Source organism: Rattus norvegicus, chromosome 20 (genome assembly GCF_036323735.1).
Source record: "Rattus norvegicus strain BN/NHsdMcwi chromosome 20, GRCr8, whole genome shotgun sequence".
Classification (NCBI taxonomy): Eukaryota; Metazoa; Chordata; class Mammalia; order Rodentia; family Muridae; genus Rattus; species Rattus norvegicus.
The window spans coordinates 25,294,530-25,304,699 of NC_086038.1; positions in this window are offsets into that span (position 1 = coordinate 25,294,530).

Here is a 10,170-nt window from a genome sequence, read left to right on the forward strand (position 1 = left end):
ATGCCCAGCTCTTTGCCTCATGATTAAAAGAATTTAAGGACAGGTTTGGAGGGATGCCTAAGAACAATTTAACAGGTTTAAAAGAAAAACTCTGGGCAGTAGTGGTGCATGCCTTTAATTCAGGCACTCCTGTGGTGAGTGGATCTCTGGGAGTTAGAGGCCAGCCTGGACTACAGACTAAGCTCCAGGACACAGAGAAACCCTGTCTGGGAAAAATGAAAAACAAAATAAACAAATAAAAGAAAAAGCACAAGGAAGGACAGCATACATCTTGGCTGCCTGGAGGTGGGATAAGAAAGGAGAGAGAAAACCCTTTGTCTTAGATAGGGTTTTACTGCTGTGAGCAGATACCATGACCAAGGCAACTCTTATGAAGACAGCATTTAACTGGGGCAGGCTTACAGGATTAGAGGTTCAGTCTATTACAGTCAAGGTGGGTGGGAACATGGCAGCATCCAAGCAGGCATGGTGCAGGAGGAACTGAGAGTTCTACATCTTCATCTGAAGGCTGCTAGCAGAATACTCACTTCCAGGCATCTAGGACTGGGGTATTAAGGCCCACACCCACAGAGACACACTTCCCCCAACAAGGCTACATCTTCAAATAGTGCCACTCCCTGGGCCAAGCATATTCAAACCATGAGAGACACTATGACCAAAGCAACTCTTATAAAGGCAAACATTTAATTGAGGCTGGCTTACAGTTTCAGAGGTTCAGTCTGTTAATGTCTTGGTAGAAACATGGCCGCATGCAGGCAGACATAGTGCTAGAGAAGAAGCTGAGATTTCTACATCTTGATCCTAAGGCAGCCAGGAGTCTCTCTTTCCAGGAGGAGGGTCTCTTCTGCATGGGCAGAGCATGAGCATAGGACCTCAGAGCCCACCCCCACAGGGATGTACTTCCTCCAACAAGGCCACACCTCCTAATAGTGCCACTTCCCATGGGCCCAGGATATCCAAACCACCACATTGTCCCTTTCTGGGTTACTCAAGGCAAATGGGAGATAGCCTGGAGGAAAGAATCAAAAACTCAAAATCTCAAATTACTGGGGAAAGCACACTTACCCTCTGGGCAGGACCTGAAGGGGACAGAGTGGAAGAAAGAGGAGCTACTGGAAGAGAAGGCTCAGCAGCTAAAAGTGCCTGATGCCCCTCTGAGGAGAATCCAGGTCCCAGGTCCCCTTCCTCAAGCAGCTCACAAAGGTTTGCAATTTCCTATTCAGGGTATTTGAAGCTTGCTCTGTGCCTTATCCACACACGAGACACAGATACACAGACAGACAGACAGACAGACCAACCGACTGACCACAGGCATCCATACACATGTAGCACAGATGCATATACGTAAAAAAAGTAAAAAGAAAAGAAAAGTGACTCAGTTTTGAGCTATACTCCCTAAGTCAGTGAGTTGATAGGCTCTACTGGATGAACGCCTTTGTTTTGGGTAGCCTGGAACCTTAAGTCTCTACTTGAGGCCAAAGGTAGTTCTACCCCCATAGTGGTTCAAACAATTTAAATTTATTCCCATCTAGTTTACAAATGAGACGCCAACTATTGTCATTTTATTTGGCTTTGACAATTGGGGGGGGGTGGCAGTAATCTACTAGTCTACTTTTCTAATGGCTGGCTGGCTACTTGCCCAATGGTGTAACACAAATACTTGATGTTTCCCCTGGTCATGTCAAGCTCATGGTCCATCTCTTTTCATGACAGCTGCCCCCCTCCCCGCAACTCCCTAGCTAACTCAAAACCTGACTACCTCTAATTCCTCCAGTAATTGGCTGTAGCCATTTTTATTCAACCAATAGTTTTAAATTAAGGAACAAGGTTTGCACAACAAAAGCAGTTAATCTCGAGAATTCACTCCTAGGCAGCTCGACCTTCCTTGCATAGAATTTAGCATTACAATACATAGCAACCGGCCAAACCTTAGTGGGGAGGCTACTGGAGTGTCTCTTCACCTAGAAGAGGTAACAAGAAAATCATTTAGGGGCTGGAGAGATGGCTCAGTGGTTAAGAGCACTGACTGCTCTTCCAGAGGTCCTGAGTTCAAATCCCAGCAACCACATGGTGGCTCACAGCCATCTGTAATGCGATCTGATGCCCTCTTTTGGTTTCTGAAGACAGCTACAGTGTACTTATATATAATAAACAAATAAATCTTTAAAAAAAAAAGAAAATCATTTAGGAGATGGGCTGAAATTTGGAGATGCAAGCCCACTCCCTCTATTAAAAGCTAGTTCTAGGGCTGGAGAGATGGCTCAGCGGTTAAGAGCACCCGACTACTCTTCCAGAGGTCCTGAGTTCAATTCCCAGCAACCACATGGTGGCTCACAACCATCTGTAAAGAGATCCGATGCCCTCTTCTGGTGTATCTGAAGACAGCTGCAGTGTACTTATATATAATAAATGAATAAATCTTTTAAAAAAAAAGCTAGTTCTAAAGCTGTTATAGAGGAACTTATATCTGAATTGGAGTTCCAGTTGTACCCTCCAGGCGGATTTGCCATCTTCTGGCTAGCCTGGCCTGGTTAAGACACAGTTGCCTCTATTACTGACTAACTATTGCTATAATAAAACACTATAACCAAGCAGGTATGGTAATGCACACCTTTGATCCCAGCGCTCAGGAAACAGAAGAAGGCGGATCTGAGTTTGAGGCCAGCCTGCTCTGAACAGAGTGTGTTTTAGGACAGCCAAGGTTACATAGAGAAACCTTATCTCAAGACAAAACCAGAAAAAAAAAACCAATAACAATAACAACAACAACAAAAACAAAACAACTAACCAAACAAACAAAGATTCCCCACCACAGCAAGTGCAGTTTATAGAAGGGCTTACTTTGGGGCCTATGGTTCCACAGGGCTAAGATTCTGTCATCATCATAGAAAGAACTTGTGGCAGAAAGCACCAGGCATGGTGGAGGGAAAGGGCAAAAACTCACATCTCAAACCTCAGGCAGACAACAGAGAACAACTTGGAACGCACAGTGTTTAGAAACCTCAAAACCTGCCTCCATGGCCACACACCTAAGCCTTCCTAGACAGCAACTAGCCAGGAGACCAAGAACTCAGATATCAGCACCTAGGTGGGACATGTCATTTAAACCATCGTACTGCCTGTGTAGTCGCTATACCCTGTGTAGTCGCTATACCCTGTTTCTATCAGTTCTGCTCCAAAGACCCACTTTTGTCTGCCAGATCCCACAACCTCCCAAAGTAGCAATGTTAGCTAAGGGCCAAGTGTTCAAACATAAGCCACTGTGCGTGTCACTTTTGAGCCATAGAGGGATAACATAGGATAGGTGTACCAGGGGCCAGAGCTTTTCCAGAATTTGGATGAACTTGGCTCCATCTTGCTTCTTTTCTGAGAGTGGTACTGGGCCTTGAACCTAGCGGCCTTCTGCATCGTAAGCAAGCCTTCCATGGAGGTATACCTCAGTACAGTCAGTTCCAGTACATGAATTTAATATTCTGAGAGATCTCTTTCTTTCTTATTTATGTGTGTACGTGTGTGCCAGAGCCACCTGCAGGAGTCGAACAGCCTCTGAGGGGCAGTGAGGATGATTACAGGAAAGGCAGAAAGAAGACATGAGAGATGCTTCAGGAGGCTTCCAGTTAACACTGAAGCCCTGAGTTTTATTTTACGTAGCCTTTTTCTATCCCACAGTGCTGTGGGAAGCAAAATCACAAGCTAGCAGAAACAATGGCTGACGGATACATAGGATATCTGTTTTTATCTGGAGGCCTCCCTATTTCTTCCACCAGGATTAATAGAACATTTAACTCCTTGCCGTGAGCCTCAAGTGTATCTTCTCTTATTGTTCTATGCGTTGGCAGACCTGGAAATCTGTCAGCAGATCCTGGCCTGTCTTGACTCTGCCCAGCAAGTATTTTGACATAAGAAGGCAAAATGGCTCCCGACATATGCCTGTGTGAGTTTATGTGCACCACTATATGCAAGTGCCACTGGAAGCCAGAGGACATTGGGTTCCCTGGAACTGGACTTAAAGGCAGTTTCGAGCCACCTGACTTAGGGGCTGGGAACAGAAGTCAGTTCTCCGTAAGAGCAGCAAGTGATCTTAATCTCTGGGCATCTCTCTAGTTCAGATATTCTCAACCTGTTGGGTCTCGACCCCTTTGGAGGTTGAACATCAGAGAGGCTGCACATCAGATTTTACAATATGATTTATAACAGCAGCAAAATTACAGTTACAAAGTAGCAAAAAAATAATTTTATGGTTGGGGGGGTCACCATAACATGAGGAACTGTATTAAAGGTTTGAGAACCACTGTTCTAGTTCCTTTGTGTGGCAGAGAGAGAGAGAGAGAGAGAGAGAGAGAGAGAGAGAGAGAGAGAGAGAGAGAGAAAGAGAGAGAGGTGATGGGCCAGACATAGTGGGCCACACCTTTTTGCTTTTTCGTTTTCTGTTTTTTCGAAACAGATTTTTTCTCTGTATAGCCCTGGCTGTCCTGGAACTCGCTCTGTAGACCAGGCTAGCCTCAAAGTCTCAGAGATCTGACTCTGTACTGGGAGCAAAGACATGCACCACCACCTTAAGGCATGGCCCATACTTTTTTTTTTTTTATTTAAGTGTATTTATTTTATGTATGTGAGTACACTGTTGCTCTCTTTAGACACACCAGAAGAGGGCATTAGATCCCATTACAGATGGTTGTAAGCCACCACGTGGTTACTGGGAATTGAACTCAGGACCTCTGGGAGAGCAGCCAGTGCTCTTAACCTCTGAGCCATCTTTCCAGCCTGGCACATACAGTCCAGCACAGAAGAGTAGTCAGAGGCAGGTGGATTTCTGTTGAGTTTCATATCTCTGTGAATTCCAGGCCAACTTGATAGTGAAGCTCTGAGAAAGAGGAGGAGGAGAAACAGAAGGAAGAGGAGGAAGAAGAAGGGAGGAGATGGAAGGAGGAGGAGGAGGAGGAAGAAGAAGAGGAGGAGGAAGAGGAAAAGGAGGAAGAGGAGGAAGAGGAGGAGGAAGAGGAGGAAGAGGAGGAGGAAGAGGAGGAAGAGGATGAGGAAGAGGAGGAAGAGGAGGAGGAGGAGAAAGAAGAAGAAGAAGAAGAAGAAGAAGAAGAAGAAGAAGAAGAAGAAGAAGAAGAAGAAGAAGAAGAAGAAGAAGAAGAGTGAAATTACACACAGTAAAACTAGGCATGGAGGCACATGCCCACAATCCCAACACTTAGAAGACAGAGACAGGAGAATTATAAGCCAGCTTGGGCTGCCTCTGGAAATCTCAACTTAAAAATAAACTGTATTGAATTTCATTGTTGTATATACTGAGTGGACTACATGTGAAACTCTGAAATTCTGGAGAAAAACATATTCAAGGTACTCCACATGATGATTTAACAGCATTTAATATTCCCCAAACTTTTCTAGCAAAGTACCCCTAATAGAAGAAAATAGAGTATAATTAGCAGTTGGTAAGTCTAGCTAAAACTTCTCACAAAATTAGACCCTGAACAACTTTGATGACTAAGTAGCAAATCTTTCTGAAAGTCAGGTAGTTTCCAGTTTTTTGCCTTCTGCAAACCAAAGGAGAAACTCATCTCTTTCTTGGCTAGCAGGTCATTAAATGATGTTTGTGCTGGGCTTAGGTGTAGAAACCTGAAAGCCAGGCTCTCAGGTTTGATCTTGGCTTCATAACAAATTCTGTGTCAACTTCAGCTATGCAATGAGATCCAGGGAGGGAGGGAGAGATGGAGAGAGAGAGGGAGGGAGGGAGGGAGGGAGGGAGAGGAGAGTGAGACAGTAAGCAGAGAAAGGGGAAACAGAGATACTCTTGAAAACAGAGTTATACTATTTTCAGCATAAAAAGCAAAACAAAACAGAACTTAACTTTGTGGTGGTTTGAATATGCTTGGCCCAGGAAGTGGCACTGTTAGGAGGTGTGGCCTTGTTGGAGGAAGTGTGTCACTGTAGGGGTGAGCAAGGAGATCCTCCGTCCTAATCACATGGGAGCCAGTTATCTTATAGCAGCCTTCAGATGAAGATGTAGAACTATCAGCAACGTCTCTCACAGTACTACTAGGATAGCCCATTAAGCTCCACTTAAAACATTCTTTCCAACCCAACATTGCTTTCCAAACCCAAAGTCCCAGAATCCACATTCTTCCAAACAAAAGCATGGTCAGGCCTATTATAGCAATACTTCAGTCCCTGTCTTCTGTCTTAGTTAGGGTTTTACTGCTGTGAACAGACACCATGACTAAGGCAACTCTTATAAGGACAACATTTAATTGGGGCTGGCTTACAGGTTTCAGGTTTCAGAGGTTCAGTCTATTGTCATCAAGGTGGGAGCATGGCAGCATCCAGGAGGAGTTGAGAGTTTTACATCTTCATCTGAAGGCCAATAGGAGAAGACTGGTTCCCAGGTGGTTAGGATGGAAAGTCTTATAGTCCATCACCTACAGTGACACACTTCCTCCAACAAGGGGAAACAAAGATATAGTCTTGAAAACAGAGTTATGCTAGTTTTCAGCATTTAAAACAAAAACAGGACTTGAAAAACTATAACAAAATATAACAAAATCCCTTACATGTATGTCAATGTATACATGCATATGCATATCTGATGTGAAAATTATCTCATCCCAACAATAACTGATATTCTACTGTTTGGGACAAGACATTTCTGCTTTCTTCTTTTTCTTTTTTTCTTTCTTTCTTTCTTTCTTTCTTTCTTTCTTTCTTCTTCTTCTTCTTCTTCTTTTTTTCTTCTTTTTTTTCGGAGCTGGGGACCGAACCCAGGGCCTCGTGCTCTCTAGGTAAGCGCTCTACCGCTGAGCTAAATCCCCAACCCCTTTCCTCCTCTTCTTCTTCTTCTTCTTCTTCTTCTTCTTCTTCTTCTTCTTCTTCTTCTTCTTCTTCTTCTTCTTCTTCTTCTCCCCTTCCTCCTCCTCCTCCTCCTGTTCCTCCTCCTCCTCTTCCTCCTCCTCTTCCTCCTCCTGTTCCTCCCCCTCCTCTTCCTCCTCCTCCTCTTCCTCCTCCTCCTCCTGTTCCTCCTCCTCCTCCTGTTCCTCCTCCTCCTGTTCCTCCTCCTCCTGTTCCTCCTCCTCCTGTTCCTCCTCCTCCTCTTCCTCCTCCTCTTCCTCCTCTTCCTCCTCCTCTTCCTCCTCCTCCTCCTCCTCCTCTTCCTCTACTTCCTCCTCCTCCTTTTTCCCTCTTATTCTGAACTACAGCTGACACGTGCTAGGCAAGCATTTTACTTCATCTCCAACAGTCTTTATAGATTGCAGAGTTTAGTGCGGTGTGGTGTGTCCACTCAGGAGGCTGAGGTAGAAGGACTTCTTGAGCCCAAAAGCAGAAAATTCTGCTTTTAAAAATGGAGGTAAACAGTGAGGTGGGAGCTGGTTCAGCAGTTAAGAGCATTTTCCAGAGGACCAGAGAATTTGGTCCCCAGCACTCCCTCCAGTGCTGCAACTCCTATTCTATGTATCTGACACCCAATTCTGGCCTTCCTGGTCACCTGCACACCAACCAAACTAAAAAACAAAAACATTATTTGTCCCAGCATGACTGATATAACTAATGACCATAAACTAGGTTCTTAGCTCATTTCTCAGATTCTGGAGATGGGGCAGGTGAGGTTATGGTGCCTGGCTGTTCTAGAACTCCTGGTGCAGACCAGGCCGTTCTTGAACTCAGTGATCTGCCTGTCTGCCTCCTAAGTGCTTAGATTAGGGGAGAAGATCGCCATACTGGAGTTTTTCATAGGTGCTCTGACTCCATTCCTGAGATCAACACCTTCATCACCTAACCATTACCCAAAGGTGAACTTCCTGACTAACCTTGCTGGGATTAAAGGCATGCACCACCTCTGTCTGGTTCGCCCTGCTTTCTTACAGCATCCAGGACCAGGGGTGGCATCATCCACAGTGAACTCGGTTTTTCCACATCAATCAGACTTGCTGACAGGATGATTTAAGGGGGCACTTCCTCAACTGAGATTCCCTCTTCCAAAATGACTCTAGCTTGTGTCAAGTTGACATACATCTAGCCAGCACGACAGGACGGACATACAACTTTATATCTTCCTGCTTCCACTTCCCAAGCACTGGGCCTACAGATCATGTACCACCATGCCTGATTTCTGAGTGGCTAGGATTGAACACAGAGCTTTGTGCATTCCTATGCAGTACTAAGGGTACAGTCCCCCAATTCTTGACTCTGGTTCCTGAACTACTCCATTCTGCTGACCTGAACGATACAACCTGCCCGTCTTCTTGGCGTATAGGTGCACCACTAACTTCTAGGAAGTTGGATGCAAGAAACAGTAAGTGCTACTTGCTTTCACGGTTAGCTTGTAAAAACCCTCCTAATGTATGTTCAAACGGCACAGCACTATACACGTTTCCTGCCTCCTGTATGTACTGTGTAGCTTGGAGATCCTCTTTTATAAGAAGAGCTTTTGGTTAGGAAAAGTGGGTTCTGTGATGTAAAAAGTTCAGTTTAGAGCATACTAATGGTTAGAATGACTGTGAGAACAGCTAGACCTGTTCCAGGGGAAGAGCTGTAAACACAGATGTGAACTTGTAAGCTCGAAGGCCCAGGGTGTGATAAGATTCAGGTAAGTGTTTTCAATGAGTGAAGATAGTGCTGGGAGTTTTTCTTGTTATAACTCAAAGTTGCTATGTAGTTGAGGATGAGGATGGCCTTGAAAATCTTGAACTTTTATTTTAAAGATTTATTTTATGTATATGAGTACACTGTTGCTGTCTTCAGACACACCAGAAGAAGGTGTTGGATCCCATTACAGATGGTTGTGAGCCACCATGTGGTTGCTGGGAATTGAACTCAGGACCTCTGGAAGAGCAATCAGTACTCTTAACCACTGAGCCATCCCTTCAGTCCTAACCTTGAACTTTTGGGCTTCCCACTTCAACCTTCTGAGTGCTGGGACTATGGGGCTGAACCATGACATTTGGCTTACACAGTGATGGGGTTTGGACATGGATCTAATGTACACTTCCAGACTCTACAATTAGGTTTTAAGTTGTGTGTGTGTGTGTGTGTGTGTGTGTGTGTGTGTGTGTACATCGTGCATGAGCAATACATGCATGATGCTATGGTGTGCTTTCCATCACGTGGGCTGTTCCCCACAAGTCAGTGTACCCATTTTTGTTATTTTTGATACAGGGTCTTTGACTATCTAGTCCTTGGTAGCCTAGAAATATGTAAAACAACCTGGCCTCAAACTCCTAGAGATCCACCTGCTGCTGCCTTAATAGTGCTGGGATAAACGTGTGTGCCACCGCGTGGAACCTAAAGATTAATATTACTGTTTGTTTTTGAGACAGGGTCTTACTATACAGTTCTGTCTGGCCTAGAACTTGCTGTGTAAGCTATGCTGGCCTCAGATCTCCATTCTGCCTCCTGAGCACTAAGGTTGAAAGTGTGTGCCACCACATCCATCTGGGCCTAAAGATTTTTATTAGTTGTGTGTGCACATGAGGGCAGTGCCCCTGGAGGTCAGAAGAGTCAGGAGCTGGAGTTACAGGTGGCTGTGAGCCTCCTGGGATGGGTGCTGGGAACCAAATTGGGGTTCTCTGAAAGAGCATTGCATGTGCCAGTCTTTGAGAGAGGGCCTGCGTAGCCCTGGCTAACCTGAACTTCATATATAGACCAGGCTGCCTAGACTTGACTGCTTCTGCCCCAAGTGCTAGGATGTATATCGTTATGCCAGGCTCCTGTTGTAAAAGTGCTGTTGGAAAAGTTGTGTGCCACTATGTCTAGCTAGTGTTTTGAGATGGGGTGGGCTCAAATTCACTACGTAATGAAAATGGCCTCAATTTCCCGATCCTGCTGCCTCTAAGTCAAGATTTGGGGAAACCTGTCCATGGTAATTGAACCATGTGCAACTGAGTCCTAGTGATCCAAATGGATATAGGTGCTCAGAATTTCTTCATAACTGGAGAGCAAAGGGGCTTAGAGTTGTGAAGGAACTAAGGATTTTTTAAAAAAGTTATTTAAAGATGTATTTTTATGCTGGGCTTGCTGGTGTATGTCTTTAATCCCAGCAGTTCAGGAAGCAGAAGCAGGTGGCCTCTGAGCTCGACCCCAGGCTGAACAGCCAGGGCTATAGAGAAACCTTGTCTTGTAAAACAACAACAAAAAGAATTTTTATGTTTTGCTTTTTGGCTGTGTTTA